Source organism: Grammomys surdaster, unplaced genomic scaffold (assembly GCF_004785775.1).
Source record: "Grammomys surdaster isolate TR1022 unplaced genomic scaffold, NIH_TR_1.0 125561, whole genome shotgun sequence".
In the NCBI taxonomy this organism is placed as follows: domain Eukaryota; kingdom Metazoa; phylum Chordata; class Mammalia; order Rodentia; family Muridae; genus Grammomys; species Grammomys surdaster.
Genome location: NW_021620408.1, coordinates 616644 through 634877, shown reverse-complemented (window position 1 = coordinate 634877; position 18234 = coordinate 616644). Strand labels below are relative to the sequence as shown.

The 18234-nt window shown below is 48.5% G+C and overlaps 1 protein-coding gene across 2 annotated transcripts in view; it reads left to right on the top strand.

The window, feature by feature from the left end:
• Positions 1-4522: 4522 nt before the first annotated feature.
• Positions 4523-18234, top strand: part of Ppp1r16b (protein phosphatase 1 regulatory subunit 16B) — a 93711-nt gene continuing 79999 nt past the window's right edge. The window contains exon 1 of one of the 2 annotated variants that reach the window (XM_028786575.1): positions 4523-4602. The gene's annotated coding sequence lies outside the window, so the exon portion shown is untranslated. Of the gene's footprint in view, positions 4603-15271; positions 15358-18234 lie in introns of those variants that run through there. The other variant, XM_028786576.1, reaches the window with a different exon arrangement.

Sequence of the window (18234 nt, the reverse complement as noted above, 5' to 3'; positions counted from 1 at the left end):
GATTATAAAGTAATATGGATGCTTCTGTTTTATTTCATTGAGGACACATGTGTATAGATATTTGTGCTTTCTTCCAATTTCTTTAACATCAATTTGTATTTAAGTTGAGATACTAAAAGAATGTCCCCAAGGGACATTGCCGCATTGTAAATTTACAAATGCATTTGCAATTGTACAAGGAATAGTTATATCATGTTAGGCGTAGTCATGACCTTGTTATTGTTTCGTGTGGACATGAGATATTGTGTCAAGTTGACAAGGGGTGGATTGTAGTGGCTATTCCTGGTTGTCAACTTGACTATATCTGGAATGAACTACAATCCAGAACTGGAAGGCTCACCTGTGATCCTGATCTTGAGGCTGGGAGATACAAGTTTCTAACCTGGATCTTGGCATGGACATCTTGAGGTATAGTGGCTATGAATCCCAGGAGACTAAGGCAAGGAGATCTCTGAGTTCAAGTCATCTGGGACAAAGCAAGTCCCAGATCCAGGCATGGTAGCACACACACCTTTAGTCTGGGCCATACCTTCTGCTGGAGGCCTTCATAAGGACATTGGAAGAAGGAAGATGGTCTCTTCTTCGCCCGCTTGCCTTGTGGGACTGAGCAACTGCTAGGTTCTTGGACTTCCCACTCACAGCTGACCATTGTTGGAGAGTTGGACTACAGACTGTTAAGTCATCAACAAATTCCTTTACTATATAGAGACTACCCATAAGTTCTGTGATTCTATACAATCCTCACCAACACAGTGGCTCACAGCCGTCTGTGATGTGCATGAAGACAAGGACAATGTCACTCATACATCAAATAAATAAATAAATCTTTAAAAAAAAACTCACCAAAAAGAGGGATAATTTAAAAAAAAACCTTCTTTTATGTAATGGCATGTCCAACACTTTAGCCCCCACCTTTAAAAAAAATGTAAACTTTTTTCTTTATTTACACAATCCTCTTGCATACATGTCATGTACTGGGATATAGTTGTGTGTGTGTATGTGGTGGTTACACATGTTTATGTGGATGCATTTGGAGGCCAGGAGAGGGTATTGGATCTATTGGAACAGGAGATACAGGTAGCTGTGAGCCATTTCATGTTCATGGCTTGGGACTGAACTTGTGTCTTCTGGAAAAGCGTTGAGTTCTTAACTGCTGAGCTCTCTCTAGCACACTGGTTCTCAGCCTTCCCAGTGCGCAGTCCTTTAATACAGCTCCTCATGCTGTGGTGACCCCAACCGTGAAATTAGTTCCTTGCTACTTCATAACTGCAATTTTGCTACTGTTACGAATTGTAACATAACTATCTCATCTACAGGATATCTGACATGCTACCTCAAAGGGGTTGTGACCCACAGGTTGAGAACCTCTCCTCTTGCCTGTCTCTTCCATTTTTAAAAAAATTTAGAATGTGTGTCTGTGTGTCTGTGTGTCTGTGTGTCTATGATAAGCTGCTCTATAGCTGAAGTCACAGGCATCTGCAGGTCACCTAGCTTGTCAACTAAATGCTGGAATCCGAACTGTAGTCCTCATGGGTGCACACCAAATGCTCCCACCCGCTGAGCCATCTCTCTAGCCCCCCCCCGTTTTATCTGTTTTGATTCTAAAATAATATTGCATTGTATAAGTAGATCAGATTTTATCACACAGCAATCATTTGGTGGGCTTCTTGTCTTTTTCTGCTTGTTGGCTGTCATGGATAAAGAGAATATGAATATTTGTCAGTATTAGTGAAGATACTTATTTTCATCTCTCTTCAGTTCACACGAGTGGACCGTCTGCTGATATTTTTTCTTTACTTTCTTTCTTTTTTTTTTTTTTTTGAAACAGGCTTTTATGTAGCCCAGGCTGGCTTCATATGTCACTGTTAAGTGGAAGGTGACCTTGAACTCCTGATCCTTCTGCCTCCATCTCTCAAATCCTGAGATGATAAGCATGTGGCATCACATGGTGCCTCCTTACCCTGTTTTAAACTGAGTTCCCTTTTATTACTGAGCTCTAAGAGTACCTTAGAGATTCTAGACACAAACCCCTCGCCAGATACAGATACAAATGTTCCCTCTCATCTTGTAGGTCATTATTGGTTGACTTACGGTTGTCATAACAAAATATCCTGGACCAATGGCTTAAACTACAGAGATTTATTTTGCTTGGTTGTGTAGGCTGAAGTCTGAGATGGAAGTTGGTAGGCTTGGGAGCCAGGAGTCTGTTCCTGAGCATTAGAAAAGCAGGGAGGAGGATCAGGAGTTCAAGACCAGCCGTGGTCAGATAACATGTTCCAGGCTAGCCTGAGCTATAGGGTAAAATCATATAGAATAAAACGCCAGAAGCAAGTAGATAGTTTTCTGATCCATATTACGTTATTTCTGTTTGTGGTGTGAGGTAGGTCAGGCTTCATTCTTTGGCATGTGGCTCAGTTTCCCTGGAGCCATTTACTAAAGAGCTCCTTCTCTGTTGAGCTGCTTTGGTACTCTTGAAAGCTGGCTGCAGATGCAAAACCTTTGATCTGGAGTCTCAGTTTTGTTTCATTTGTCTGTATGCTTGTCCTTACAGTTTTACCACATTGTCTCAATTGCTGTAGCTTCCTGGTAGGACTGAAATGAGGAAGCAGGGGTCTTTTGAGTACAGTATGCCTTCCCTTTGAGTGCCTAGTACTGAGAGAGATGTCAGTGAACTGTACAACACACAGTTTTGGTACCCCCTACCCTGGTAAAGACTTCGTTTCTGGGACTCAGCCTCTAAGTTCAGTGTGTGCCTAGAAGAGATAGATGGTTTCCCGCCCACTCAGCCCACAGCTCTTGATGGAAACATTCTGCCGAGAACAATGGCCCCCTGGGTTATTTTAAACTTCACTCTTAAGTCTTCTCCACCTGCTCTGCTGTCTCTAATTGCTTCAGAAACAGCGTCATTCACAACTGGATTATTAATGAACTGAGGGGAGCCTCAGGCATACCAAAGGGGACTTCAGATTTGGGGAAGGTTTCTAAGGACTCAACCTGAGGTGGATTTTGTTGTTGTTGTTTTGAGACAAGGTCTCGTGTGTCACAGGCTGGCCTCAAATTCATATGTATGCCTGAGAGCTGGAATTACATGTGTTTGCTACCACACCTGGTACTGGTACACACAAGAGGTACTGGGGGTTGAGCCCAGAGCTTTGAGCCTGCTAGGCAAGCACTCTATCCACTGAGCTATACTCCCTTACCCAACCTACAGGGTTTTTTTGCTCCTCCAAGAAAAGTAACTGTGAGTGTATTCAGCAAATAGGAAATCCGGCCAGAGTGTAGTTGCCCTGCCTTTAATCCCAACATGCCTTTAATCCCAATACTGAGGAGGTAGAAGCCACCGGCTCTCCTGAGTTTAAGGCCAGCCTGATCTACATAGTGAGTCCTGAGCCAGTCAGGGCTGCTTAGTGAGACCGTGTCTTAAAAGAAAATAAAAAGGAAGTCAATACACTCAGGCAGTGTGCCTGGCTTTGTGAGTTCTATCCCGAGTGTTTCAGACAGGATTTTCGAGGATCCCTGAGATCTAAACTGTGAATCTTGTCTGCTTCCTCAGCTGGTTAGTCCTGGGTGCCTCTGGCTCTAATCTGGAGGCAGGAAAGTGCAGGAAACAAAGCCCTTTGTGGAGAAGAGAACCTCATTGTTCTAAAGTCAGCTTTCAGGGAATGCGGATTCCAGAGAATGTTTGGGATGGGGTTTTTCTCTTTGTCGACTTTCTCCCCTCTCCTTGGGGGAAGGGAGGGGAGGAGCAATTTAAAGGAACAATTTTCAAAATTAAACAGAGTTAAACCCATTGCCCTCAAGGGAAGTCACACACTGCAGGGCCTTCTGCCCAGCAGCTGCCTAGGTTATATGACAGAAACCCAGGGTACTTGGGTCTTGTTATTAGCAGGAAACCTCAAGCAAGCAGCTGGGTCTATATCCTCTGCACCTCAGTCGGTGACAGACATCAGCCTAGGCATGACCACTTCCTTCCTCCTTCTCACCGCCTCCCCCCTTTCCAGAACGAAAGAGTCCACGTCACAGGCCATGGTCTGTTGCCTTTTCTCAGCTAAAAGACCAATCTATATAGCCCTGTCCTCTAGATAAGGTTGACCAAGTTCGTGATATTTGTAGAGTCTTCAGACTCAAGCTTGACGTGGAAAATTGACTTTCGGGCACTGACCCCATTTTTGTGCTACTATAGGTAGGTTATTATCCCCTTCTGGGCCTCACTAGGTCTATCTGTCAAATGGGAATAACATACCACCCTGGCTTCTTCCTGTCTGTACTGGAGGTTAGGGGTGGGACATAGTCAAGAACTATTCTGAAGCCTGGCTGTGTCTCAGCTGTTTCAAAATTCCTGCAGCTCAGAAAAGGGGTCTCCATCCCGAGGGCGCTAAGACCTAGACCTTCTTCTTGCTGTGACAAGCCCCTTGGGGATGCGCGGGCCCACCCTCCACCCTCCCTCAGCTTAGGCTCCGCCTTAGGGGAGGAGTCAAGAGGCGGCGCGGTGGCTCGCTACCCAGCCGAGCTGGCTCTGTCGCCGCACCGCCAGCTGCGGCTCTGGGACCTGCGGATCGAGCCGGGGCCGGGAGCCGCCCGGGGCAGGGCTCGAGAGAGCGGGTGAGTTGAGCGGCGCCGCATTCCTCTCTTCACTCTGCGGATCCCGCGGGCAGGTGTCCCGGCCCCTTCCAGTCTGGCTGGTGGAGAGGGGTGCCTTGGCCAAGGGAGGGCGGCTTAAGATAATTGGGGAGGGGGGGCGGTGGCAGTGGGATGTGCTGGTAAGGTACCGAGGGTGCGAGTTGGGCCCCAGTCCCCTACGTCTTGCTCTCGGATGGGGAGGCTGGTGTAGAGGGTGCATCGGCAGGTTGTTGGCTAGGGCTGCGATGGCTGGATTTTGGGGGGCGGTGTGAGGTCCGTGGTCTGTCTGGGCTACTGTCTGCCAGGGTTACAAGGCTGGGTGGTGAAACCACAGAACACCAGACGCCCTGGGCACGCGGTCTACGAGCCCGGCATGGGGGCGCCGCCCCCTCGCGTGGCGGCGCTTGGTCTGGGTAGGCAGCGGCAGCGCGCTGAGAGCGCTGCTCCGGGGGTGGGAAAAGTCCCGGGTCCTGGCATCCCTGCGGGCAAACCTGACCCAGTGCGGGATCTCCACCCCTAGAGCATGTCGATCGGTCTTGGTAGCCCCCGGAGTGATAGTTCCCCAGAAGGGATGCTCCCGGCCTCTCCTCCCGCCGCCTTGGGCGCGAGCCGAGGGTCCCCGCGCCCGGAGCGCTCCACTCCTCGCGAGTTCCGCGCATCCGCTCCCGCAGGGAGCAGCGCCCCCGGGCGCCCAAGACGTGCAGAAACGGCGCAGCCCTACCCCAGAGGTCGACTGAGGGGTCTCCCACAAGGTCACGCGGAGCGCCCTGATCGCCCCGAGTGGGAGCGAGGAGCGGGAGGCGCTCCTACCCGCCTCCGTGGTGGATGCGGACTCTCTTCCTCTGCGCTCCCCTCCTAGCCCTGCCTCCAGCTTTACGGAAGATGCTGCTGATGCAGCTTCCAGTCCCGGGCGGATAATCGAGTGTAGGTGAGCTGTGACTATCGGCCCTCTCTGCACGCCAGCGGGGCGCCACCACCACAAGCCAGGCCTGGGAGCCTTTGCTCCCCTGGAATCTAAAGAGGAGGGCGGGGGGAGGACAGAGATGAGGCTGCACAGCGCTTCCCAGAACGGAAAGCCGGGGCTTGCGAGCCCATGTGATTACACTGCTCATAAAGGACTCCTGTTCTTGCTGTCAGAGGCGCCCACCAGCTCCTGGCGACCGGGAGCGCCAGGTGCGGCCTGTGAATCGCCCTCTGTGGAGGATCCGGAGCCCGATAGTGCCAGGCGCCGTTTCCCTCCAGGCTATCTGGGGAAGGGGCTGGCGGTCGCCCCGGGCTCTTGGAGGTGGGGTGGGGGTGGGGGACTTCCCTGTGCGCCTTATCCTACCATTTTCTGCAGCTAGTGAGGCACTGGAGGAGAAACGACCTCCGTGGGGAGGGAGCTCTCCTTCCAGACTGAGCTCGGCACAGCTCAGCCAACGACTTGCTGTCTGCCCGCGGGCCCTACACTCGGTTCCCCATCACCACAGATCTCTAAGAAGTGGGATGGATGGTCGCTGTAGGGTAACTGAGAGAGGCCTCACGTGAAGCTCTTGGTGCATCGAGCATCATGGATGACCCTGCTCTGCAAACCCGCCTTCAGTCAGGGTTTGAGCGGGGCGTGTCCCCTAGCCAGGTGCAGAAGTGGAGCCCTGGTGGGTGGTTCTGCAGGGGCTGGCTTGTGGGGTTCCACTTTTCCTCCCTCGGTTATGTCACAAAGAGCCAGCTTGTAGGAGGCGGTAGGGACCGGTGACTCCTTCCAGTGTGCTGCTTGCTTGCAAGGCCTTTCCCACTCACGTTCTCACCACCTTCTCTCCCACCTGTCACCCAAATCCCATCTTCTCTGCCCCGGTCCCTGGGACGCTGTGGGCAAGATGCCAACAGACCACTCTGTCAAATCGAGTCTACTTCCCCCACCTCTCCCCAGCCTTTGGAATGGCTTCTGTTAAGAAAACCTCTTTTGGTTTCGAGCTGATCCTCACTTGTGGCTTAGGTGCCACTGACCCCTTGGGAAGGAAGTCCCCTTGCTATGGGACAACTCAGCCAGCTCTAGACTTCCTGGTCTAGAAGTACCTGGTAAGTAAGGCCAGTGTACGGTGCCCACACAGACTTTGTACTCTGTGTGCATGGAGCCCGGGAGCCAAAGGAGAGGTTAAATTCTATTCTTGCTGTTTGGTGTTTTCATGAGCCCGAGTCACAGAGCCAGGGGAAGCTGAGGAGGGAAATGGTTTTCTTTAAGGCTAGAAGTTTCCAATAGAGCACCTTTGAGTAAACTACTTGTCCTGTCTTGTGAAAACCCAGTTTTAAAGCCTCGGGGAACTTGTTCTAACTGACAGCAACCAAGTGGACACAGGGCAGCAGATTGCAAAGGTGTCCTGGATTCAAGTGCTGGGTTTTGATCCCCTAAGACACCCTCTCTTGCTGACCTTACCCCTCTCCCACCCCAGCACCCTGTGTTCCCAACCCCCAGCATGCTTGCTATCCTTTGGTAAACAGTGGGTCCCAACGGACATTCCAGACCAGGACAGCCCCTGTTTCAACACATCTTAGAGCTCAGCCTTGGGAGAGGGGGAAAGCATGCACAAGCCCATCACAGCCAAAAGTATCCAAACCCAAGGAAGTGGTATGAGTCTAGTTGAAATGACAGCTCTAAGCTGAAAAGCCTTGGGACTCTGTGTAAAGCTCTTTCCAGCTCCCTCCCCCTTTCTCTTCTGGGTAATAAGAATCCCACTGTGGTCATCTTCACGGGGCTCTAAGGACGTCAGGAGACCACAGAACATAGCGGGGGTGCTGGAAGGCAGGCAGGAAGTGACTCTTGTTAGTAATACCTCTGTTTCTTTCTCTCCTTGGGCCCTGTAGATGCTGCCTCCTCCCCTGCTACAGGGAATTAAAACTTCTTCTGCCTTCAGTTCTTGGGATAGAGAAAGCCTCTTAGCCTGTCTCCTGGACACTGCCCTGGGAATTGGGCTTCTGCAGGACCCCTTTCTCCAGGGTCCTTTGTACGTACCTTGTGTTTAGCAAGGGGTAGCCATAACCAAGGCAGCTCTGGGGGTTCTCATCTCGGGAGAGGCAGGCCTGCAGACAGAGGGTCTGGTGTGGTCAAAGCTTCCATAATAAGTGGGAACTGAGAGCACAGGAGGCCTCAGGTTTGAACCAGCACACTGTACCGACGGAATCTTTCCCCCACATGCAGGTAAAGCTGCCTGCTGGTGGTAAAGTGAGCAGAAGAGCTACTGTGGGTAAGGATTTAGCTCAGGGCTGTCCCTGGATGAATAAGTGTTCACAGATGTTAGTTGCTATTATTATTAGTCTATTATTACCAATAACAGGTGGGCTTCATGTATTGTGGGAGCACATATGATCTCTTCATTGGTAATTTTCCAGGTGGCGGTAATGGAGGGGTGGACACCCATGCACGGAGAACTGCGTGTGTACAGGCTGGAAAGCTCTGGATGGCTTTGGTGAGCCATGGGCAGGAGTCACTGCTGGAACCCAGTCAACAGTGTGATGCAGGTCCCGGTAGGAAGGGCAGGGAAGGAGTCAGAGGTCATCCTGCCAGGGGCTGTGCATGGTTAAACGCTCGCTGACCCGAAGCAGCCTTGTCAGGAGGTTCTCTGCAAAAGATTGCCTGACGGTAGTAACCAAGAAAGGGCAGGATTAATTCCTGCACGGGAGGAAGAGCAGGGCTGCTTTTATACTGAAGGATTCTCTCCTTGCTGGAACCTTCTCGGTTCCTTCCAGCAAGCATAAAGCTTTCTCTCCTTCCCTCTGCCTGACATGATTCCCCCATGCCAAAGTCTTCAAAAATGCTCTGTGCCATCTGGGCATGGTTGAATACGTATGTAGTCTCAGCACTCAGGAGGTCGAGGCAGGAGGATATAGCAAATTTATTGTCAGCCTGGGCTACATGGTGAGACCTTGAAGGAAAAAAATGTGTGTTTTCCTGTATGCTTTTCGTGACTATCTAAGCTGGCTGCAGTGTTTGGTTTCTCTGGCGTTGTGTGCCCCTCGATGCTGAGTGGTGGGCTCCATAGAGGTTGATCACCCTAGGGTGTGCTCTTGGAACCTGCTCTGACTTTTTGGGAAATTCCTGAGTGCAGGTGACAGTGGGGGGAGGTGTTCCTGGATGTCTCAGAATCCAGAATGGCATTCCACTGGAGTCCCACAGATGTGTTTCTATGCAGGCAGTTTGTAGCTTGATTGATGGGACAGGTGGTGACCAAACCCCAAGGTGGCCCCAGGGAGGAATGAGTCTTTTAGGATGACTGCTCAGAGTATCATGTGACTATAGAACCTGCCTATAGACAGAAGACATTCAAGCACATGCTTAACTGTTCTGTTTCCATGACGACAGTTTACGTTCAGGGTTTCAATTCTGGCTCTGCTTTCCACCAGTTTTTGGACCTTGGGCAATGGTTCTGTTTCCTTGGGCCCCCAATTTCTTTATCTGGACAGACTATATATATTTTATACGTAACACACATATAAGACATTCTGAGTTCTCCTAAGGATTTTGATCCTATGTAAAGTGATGAGTTTCTAAGCTTTTTTTTTTGGGGGGGGGTCTCACTATGTACTGAGGCTAGCCTTGAACTCTCAATCCTCCTGTTTCAGCCGGGGTGCTGGGGTTACAGAGGCGTACCCCTATGCGTGATGTGGCTTCTAACCTGTACATGATTTTGGTATAGTGTCTACTAAATTTTCTTCCATGGCTCTGTTTGTACCACACTTAGTTATGTAATAAGCATTGTTCTTTTGGCTTTCTTTTTAAATTATTTAATTTTTTTCTTTTTAGATTTATTTACTTGATGTGCATGAGTGTTTGGCTGCTTATGTGTGTGCACGACTTGCATGGCTGGTGCTAGCAGAAGTCAGAAAGGGGCATTGGATCCCATAGAACTGGAGTTACAGATGGTTGTGAGTTAGCATGTGGGTGCTGGGAGTCAAACCTGGATCCTCTTCCAGGGCAAACAGCATTCTTGACAGCTAAGCCATCTTTGCAGCCCCCCCCCCTTAGTCTTCTGCTTTATCCACTAGATCTGTAGTTCTTAATTGCAAACAGTTTGGGCCCATGTCTAGAGATGTTTCTGTCTGTCAGAATCAGCTGGGAGGTGATGAGGAGAAGTGATTGGCATCTAGTGCCCAGACCAGGAAAGCTATAGGTTATTCTACAGTGCATAGCACAGCCCCTCACAACAAAGAATTACCAGCTCCCAAGTGCTAATAGCATCAAGGCTGAGATCGGCTACACTAGACCTTGTGTCCTCCTAGGTCAGTGACTGCATCTAATCCATTCAGCTGTGTCCCTGGTTGCCCAGTGCGATGTTCAGAGCCAGGGAGACACTCCATATACATTAAAAGAATGAATGAGGACTTGGAAGGCCTTGTGCATCCTGGAGTCCCAGGGGTTTGGCTTACGGGACGTTTTTGAATGGGCAGGAGAGATTTAGATGAGTCTGCATGACCAACGGTAATTCAGACCAAAAGCTTTCAGAGTGCGTATACTATTTTCCTGTGGGAAGGTGCATGGGGGCCTGAGTCAACTGGATCGTGGCTGTGTTACTGCTGCGTTTTCTTGTGCCAGGCACAAGGCCCATCTAGATCCTCAAGTGGGCTGGGAAATGGGGCCATAGGTGCTAACAAGGAACGCCCTGTCAGCTGAGCCCTTGGGATCTGCAAGTCTGGGGCGCAGCTGCTGTCAGCTTCCTGTTTTTTTCCCTTTCTGGTGGAATGAAGGAAACCCACTGAATGCCTGTTTTTCCACTGACATTTACAGCAATGTGATAGGCCTTGGATTAATGAGGTCAAGCTACAGTGTGAAATCTGCCCGATAACTTGGAACCTGGCCAGCAGGAAGACATGCTCGTTTTCTTTGGGCTGTTTGATGTTTCTGGATGGCTTTGGGCAGGAAGCAGAGGTTATAACTGCTCAAAAGAAGGGTGTGCTTTATGCCCTGGGATTGTGGAGCCTGGTATTGCCTCTTTTTTCTAATTTACTGGGAGAGCTTATTTTAATATGGACTTTGAAATAACCAGCTTGTTAAAGCAAAAATTCACTTTGAGTCAGGCAGGTTGCTGAGTGGGAACCTGAACCATAGAGAGGATACCCACCCACCCCATCCCCCCCATCTCTGGCTCAAGTAGAAGAATTCAGGTAGCAGAGGGTTGCCGGGTATGTGCCTCAAACTGGTTGGTTAGGGTTAGAGTATAGAGTTTTGTTTGGCAAGGCTCACGCTTTGGCAGCTGTGTCTCAAACAGGCTCCTGGGAGGGGGGTGCCATGCCACTGGTCTGCAAACTTTCCTGAGTAGCAAGCATCTGGGGAACCCCAAGTCTACAGATGAGGGTTTCTGGTGTGAACTGCTTAAGCACGAAAGACAGTTTAGCCTGTGCCTGTTTGCATAGCCATCTGCTCTGTTGGCGGCTTTCAGAGTCACAGATGTTAAGTGTGCCCAGGCCTGGGACCAGATGCGAGTGACAGGATGCTTGGGCTCAGGGAGCAACTCAAGTAGCCAGAACTGGTGAGACTGAGTTTACAGTGTGTCCAAAAGCACTTGTCAAGGGATAGGTCATTCCTGGGTCATCTGGTCACCTGGAATTTTTCAAAACCACAGATCCCTGAGTCCTAGCCTGTCCTACCTGTGTCCCAATCAGTCCAGATGGGCTTCTGTGCATCTGCATTTTTTTTAATGTGCTAAGAGATTCTGATTCACAGGTGGGGGTGGGGCTAGGGGACTGGTATCATGTATAGGTTAGTTGCCCTGCAGTGCTTGGATCCTGTTGCAGGGTAGTGTACAGCCCAGAGGCACCTGCCTAAAAGGGGAGCCTAAATCTAGCTTGTGCTTGTTTGCCAAGCTCTGCACCACGCAGGGTTGCCACTGCCTATAGGGAAGGACACCTGCTTCTTAACTGATCATGAACCTGTGGTGCTTTTGAGCATGCCTCTAACTCTTTGGTCCTCCATCAGCTCTGAGTGGCGGCAGTATTACTTACCCTGATGTAGAGACATTCAATGACACCCCCAAGGTCACACTGCCAATAAATTGCAATTAGGATTTGAATCTAGTCCATCTGGCTTTGAAGTCCTTGTTCTCTCTCTCTCTCTCTCTCTCTCTCTCTCTCTCTCTCTCTGTATATGTGTGTGTGTGTGTGTGTGTGTGTGAGAGAGAGAGAGAGAGAGAGAGAGAGAGAGAGAGAGAGATCTGAGCACCTCAGGTGTTGGTTCTCACCCTCTACTTTGTGGGAGACTGGATCTCGTGTTTCTTGCTAGTATGTGCTCCAGGCTGGCTGGGGAGACTCTGAGGATTTTCTTGTCCGCCTCTTATCTTTAGGCAGGATTGTGGGGATTTCAGACACTCAATACCAATGTTCATTTTTCTATAAGTTCTAGGGATCCAAACTCTGTTTCTCACACTTGTATGGCAAATACTGGTGCCACTGACACCCCTCCACCCCCGCTTTTGTTGGGCAAAAATGCTTTTCTCCATGGAGACTTCCCACTCTGGGGGAGTGTCCTCTGGTCTTTCCTTTAGACAGGGGAGGCTGGCAGTGACCTTGGCTGCCTTTAGGTGGTATACCTGTCTCTACCACCTCTTGTGGTCTTGAGCATGTTACTCATTTGTCTTGGATAGCTGAGCCTCAGTTTCCCTATGTGTAAGGAAAGCACAGCAATACTATGTGACACGGATGGTTCAATCCCGAGTCCGCAAAGCAACAGGATGTATGGATAGACATAAGCTATTCCTGCCATCTTGCTGTTGACATGGGCTTCTGTGTGTCCCGGATAGCTCTATCCGGAGCAGAGAGACTGGGGGCAGAGCACCACTGTGTCCTTAAGTCTCAGGGATTGGGTCATTCATGTTCTTCACTGGGTGGCTGATAATCATGGCTTCCTTCAGCATCCGTAGCCCCTGCCTCTTGTATTGGTGAGGCCCTAGTGTCTGAGGCAGCACGGTGAGCTCTCAGTTCATCCAACAGAGATGACACCTGTTTCTTGTCATCCAATTGTAAGAAAAAGCAACACATGGTAGCCCTCACTGTCTTCAGCACCCGTGGCCCTTCTTGGTTGTTCTCTAGAATTTCTAACATCCTCATCTGTCCTATCAACAGGACAGAGAGCTAATGTCACGTGATGGACACATTCTCTTGTTTTATGATGAAATAAGAATGATTTTCAACAAGATTTCATTTGTTTTTTTTTTCTGTTGACGTATATTAAACTTTTTTCCTTATTGTTGTGTTTTATGCTTTTTTATTATAAAAAGGATACAAGCACATCATAAAAGTACAACAGTACAGAGATGTGAAAAATGTAAAGTAAAATTTCCCTACTGTCCTCCCTGGACTCTCATCCCGTTCTCCAGAAGGAATCCCTGGGTGCCTAGCATGTCTTTCTGTGCATTTTTGATGCCGACCCAAACTCATACTCATTTACATGTTTATCTTTTTCTTTCTTCTCCACATGTCTAGGCCACTCTCCTCTGAGATTTTTGACTAGCTTGTCTGAGCACATGTCAACACATATGTGTATATCTGTGGAATCTCATTGATAAAAAACTCCTCCCTTATTTATTCTGACGTTCCTTTTAGGGACTGGAGAGACAGTTCAGTGGGTCATAATGCCTACTGCTTTTCAAGACCTTGGTTTGAGTCCCAGCTTCCATATGGTGGCTCATAACTTCCGGCTCCAGGGACTAGACACTCTGGCTCCCTCAGGCATCCCCACACACGTGGCACACACTCAGCATACGTTCACACACAGCGACAGACATGGATACATGCATATCTTTAAAAACCGCTTCTTGTTGCAGCAAGAGCATAATGTGCCATCTTGGTTTCTCCAGATTTTTATCTTTGTGCACCACTCTGAGCTCACCCACAAGCAAATGTTGTCACAGTTTGAACTGAGTCAGCTCTCGATGACTTGTTTTCTCTGGTTGTGGATGCTACCCCAGCTTTCTTCCAGACTGATGTTAAGCACTTTACTTTTTGATGGGTACCAACTGAGGAACCTATATCAGGATGCTCGGGGCCAGAAGTGTTTTGCATCCCTCCCAGCTCCGATTTTGGAATATTTTAAGATACACAATGACATGCCTCACAGATGGGACCCAAGTCCAAACAAGAATTTATTTGTCATCTCCTTCTCCTCTTTCTCTTCCTGGCTTCCCTTCCCCCTTTTTCTCCTTCTTTCTCTTTGCTGGGATTGAATCTGGGGCTCATGAACATAGGTCAGCACTTTACCACTACAATATAATGCACCCCCCCTCTGTGTGTGTGTGTGTGTGTGTGTCTGCACATACATGTGGAAGCCAGAGGTCAACATCCAGTATGTTGTTTCTCAGTCACTCTTCACAAGGACTCAGCTGGGGCTCACCAACTGTGTGAGATCATTGGCCTGAAGCCTTGGGGATCTTCTTGTCTCCTCGTGTAGGTATGGGCTCATTTCACTGTGTCAGCTTTTACATGGGTGCTGAGGATCGAACTCAGGTCCTCATACTTGGGTAGCAGGCACTTTACTGACTAAACCATCCTCAGCCCCTGAGTACCCCCTTTTAAGACTTTCATTTTGACACAGGGTTTAAGTTGCCTAGATGATTTGAAACTTCTTTTGCCTCGGCCTCCTGAGTAGTTGGGAGAACAGGCCTGTGCCATCTTGTTTGGCTTCATGTTTGTTTTTTGTTTTTGTTTTTTTAATGTGCACTGTCTACAAAGCCTGAAGGTGATTTATTATCATACTGTCTAGTTTGATAAAAACGAAAAAAAAAAAAAAGTTGGCTCTTGGAGCATTTTGGATTTGGAATATTTGGTTGCTCAACCTGTAAAATAGCCTGAACCAGGTTTTGCAGTAAATCAGATTTTTTGACCATTCAATGGTGCCTTTATAAAGATTGTCAAAATACCCAGGAGCGTCGTTCCGCTTGGCCTTACACCTCACATTACATATAAAATTAAATTAAGCCAGCATCCACCCTTAGGTTGATCTCATCTCTTATAGTTGGTAGACAAGTGGTTGACTAAAATGAGAGAAACAGTGTAATTTAGGTGGTACCCTGGGGGTGCATGTGCTAAGACAGACACCACTGATCAAACCTAGCTTCATGGTCAGCACCCTGAGCTCATCAGAAACAACTTTGACTGTATCCTGGAATGAGGTGGTTGACAGTCTCAGAAGAAAACAACTTGAAGTCAGTCATGGTGTGTGTGCCTGTATAATCCCAGCATTTCAAAAAGGATTGTGAGTTCAAGGCCAGCCTGGGCTACCTATCAAGATTCTGTCTTACACCCCACAGCGGTGTGCTGTGGGGAGGGGAGAGAGAGAGAGTGCAGGGGAAGCTCTTGATGAGAACCAGAAAAATGATACAGGTACCTGGGAAGTAGTAGAAGAGGTGGGAAGTTAGGAAGGGTCAATTCTAATTAGGCTTTACGGTGGTTTTCGAGTTTACTGATGGGGCTCATTTGAGGAAAGTTTTGCAGAGCCCATCAGATAAATCAGAAGCCTGCAATGATTTCTGATCCCTCCCATGTGGGAGGAGCTAGATGCTAGTTCAGAAAGACAGAGATCGAGGGACCACAGGCCTTATTTCAAAACTCAGGCTGTTGGAGGTCACAAAGGTTGCATGGGGGTGGTTTGCTTGGCTGTGGTGAATCAGACGCACAGAGCAGTTTTCAGTGAGGAAGTGAGCACTGGAGTCCTCCCTGTGGTTTGACGGGCCTCCTAATGCAAAGAGAAGAGGCCCATCTACATGGTGGTCTTGCCCGGTAAGTCATAGGCAGCCTAGCCTGAGCTAGACGTTAACTGTTTCCAGGCATCTGTTTACTCAGTTGGGATAGCTCTAGGTGAGGAGCAGTTGAGAATATCAACTGCAAGGGGTTGTAGAGTGCATCCACTTGTTAGTCTGTGCCTGGCCTGTTACACAGAGCTCACTGTAGAGTACGGTGGGTAAGGAGAGTGAAGCCCTGGTTCTGTTAAGTTCTGTAGCCAAGCCCTGACTCCAGAGGCAGCTCGAGCAGTGGTTATGAATGAAGGTCTGGGCTTGGAGAGGAGGCACACGCCTTAATGTTAGCACTGGGTAGGGCAGACAGGTAGATCTCTTTGGATTTGAGGCCAGCCTGTTACACCTGGCAAGTTTCAGGCCAAGGGCTACATAGTGAGATTATGTCTCACAAAAATAAATAAGAATGAATGAGTGAGTGAGTGAGTGAATGAATGCATGAGGGAATATAAAGGCCGGGAAGAAGGCACATGATAAGAGTGTTGGCTGCAAGAATGAGGGCTTGAGTTTGAATTCCCAGCCAGGCATGGCCCTGTACACCTTTAAGCCCAGCACTGTGGAATGCAAAGCCAGGATTGTTGACATTTTCTGGGATAGGCCTAGCTTCAAGAGTAATGAGAGAGCCTGTCTCAAGTGAGTGTGGTGGACAGCGAGGAAACAAGATACTTGGTGTCTTCCTCTGGTGCCCACAGTTGGGTGTTCTTGCATACATGTGCATACCCCACCATCATGCATACACGCACGCATGCACGCACGCACAGGGAGAGAGAGAGAGAGAGAGAGAGAGAGAGAGAGAGAGAGAGAGAGAGAGAGAGAGAGAGAAGGTATATAGTACATTTTCTGAGGCCTCTCATGAGCGCTAAATCTGATAGAGTAAATAGCACTCAGTTTATCATCAGGAATGTAGTCTGAGACAATGCCAGTGGACAAAGGCATCATTTCGTCATGGAGTCTGTTTTCTGTGTTGGTGTATTAGCATCCTCTGGTGTGCCTCATGTTCTGCAGCAACATCTTGCTTTAGACCTTCTGTGGAAGTAGCACTTGCTGCTCCAAGAAACAACAGGGAGGGTTGCCAAGGCCTGCTGTGGTGGTTCGTGGAGGCACATCACACCCACCTGGGGAACTTTTAAACATACCAATTCCTGGCTGTGCCTCGGAGCCGTTAAAAAAGAACGTGGCAGCGTGGCGCTTCCGTACATCAGTGTTTCTTCTGAAACTTGTAATGACTTATTATGAAAAGGAACAGTGCAGAAAATACATACAACTTTGTGGAGTGGCTTCTCTCCTTTGCCTGGGACCCAGGGATTGGAATCAGGTACCAGGCTTGTGTGGCAAGTACCTTTACCCATTGAGCTGCCTTGTTGGGTTTCTTTTTTTTAAAAGATCTATTTCATGTATGTGAATACACTGTAGCTGTCTTCAGACACACCAGAAGAGGGCATCGGATGGCAATTACAGATGGTTATAAGCCATCATGAGGTTGCTGGGAAATGAACTCAGGACCTCTAGAAGAACAGTCAGTGCTCTTAACTGCTGAGCCATCTCTCCAGCCCTGGGTTTCTTTTTTAAATGAAAAAAAAAAAAAGATTCGTGTGTGTGTGTGTGTGTGTGTGTGTGTTCTTTAGCAACTGCCCAACTGTTCTTCTATTGGGTCTGTTCTAGGGATGAAATTGCTGGATTAAGCAGTGTGTTTGCTTACATTGATAGGATATTGCTGGGTGTTTTTAAGAATGTGTCTGGACCACTGTGTATCCCTTTTGGGACATGTCAATCGACACAGAGCCATTGCTGGTCTCGGTGGTCTTTCCTGTGGGTTTTGGTGTGTATTCCCACCCCTCTCCAGGTATCTCTAAGGCAGAGCAGCTCTCTCTTGGAAAGTGTCAGTGGGAATGAGGAAGGGCTGCATGAATGTCTGAGGTAGGAGTTTGTTAAGGACCAGGCCTGGTATTCCACAGAGGAGGGTTGTTTTGCTGAGGAAGGGAATGTTCAGGTGTGTGCTTTGAGGCAGGGGATACATGGCTCACCAGGATGTTTCTGGAGGTTGAGTTGGAACTATGGAGCTCTGGGGAGAGGCCTGGGAAGACTTGAGTCTCTTTCTATTTAAGGCCTGAGAGGGATAGGAAGACCATAGGTGACTAGTAACGTGCCTAGATACTATCAGAGCTGATCTGGTTTGGGGATTATGCTGTAGTTTTGCTCTTCAAAGCTTGCCTAGAACCAGGCATTAGGAAGACACTGGAAAAGATAGTTAAAGTAAATACCAGAACCGTGTTATTGTCCTTAGCGAGAACATAGCTCGCACAGGAGTGAGGGGCGATGGAGCTGGGTAGGTTAATGGTGTTGGGTTTTTTTTGTTGAATCTTTCTTCCTCCTCTTCATCACCATCCTTTTCCCCCCTCCCTTCCCTCCCACCCCCTCTCTTTCTTTCTCTCTTGAGGCAGGGCCTCATTATCTAACCCAGAGTGATCTTTAACTCAAAATCCTGCTTCTGCCTCCTGAGAACCAGAATGTCAGGCATGCGCTACCATCGCCTACTTAGCATACCTAAGATTTCTGATCTATTTGTTCGTTACAAGCACCAACTTCCTTTACAACCTTGAGAAAAGCTGGCGTGTTTGCTTTAAGAATCCGAATCCCATGGATTTTGGTGTCTGTTTCATTTCGAGAGAGCACCATTAATTGCCTTTTTCTCTTAAGTTTGGGTTATATTTTCCTAGCTTTTCACAATTTTAAATTTTTATAGTAGTTTTACTTTAGTTTTATTTATTTTTCTTAAAGAGTTATTGGCAAGATATGGTGGTACATGCCTTTACTTGAGCCCTTAGGAAACAGAGGTAAGCAGACTCCTGTGAGTGTGAAGCCC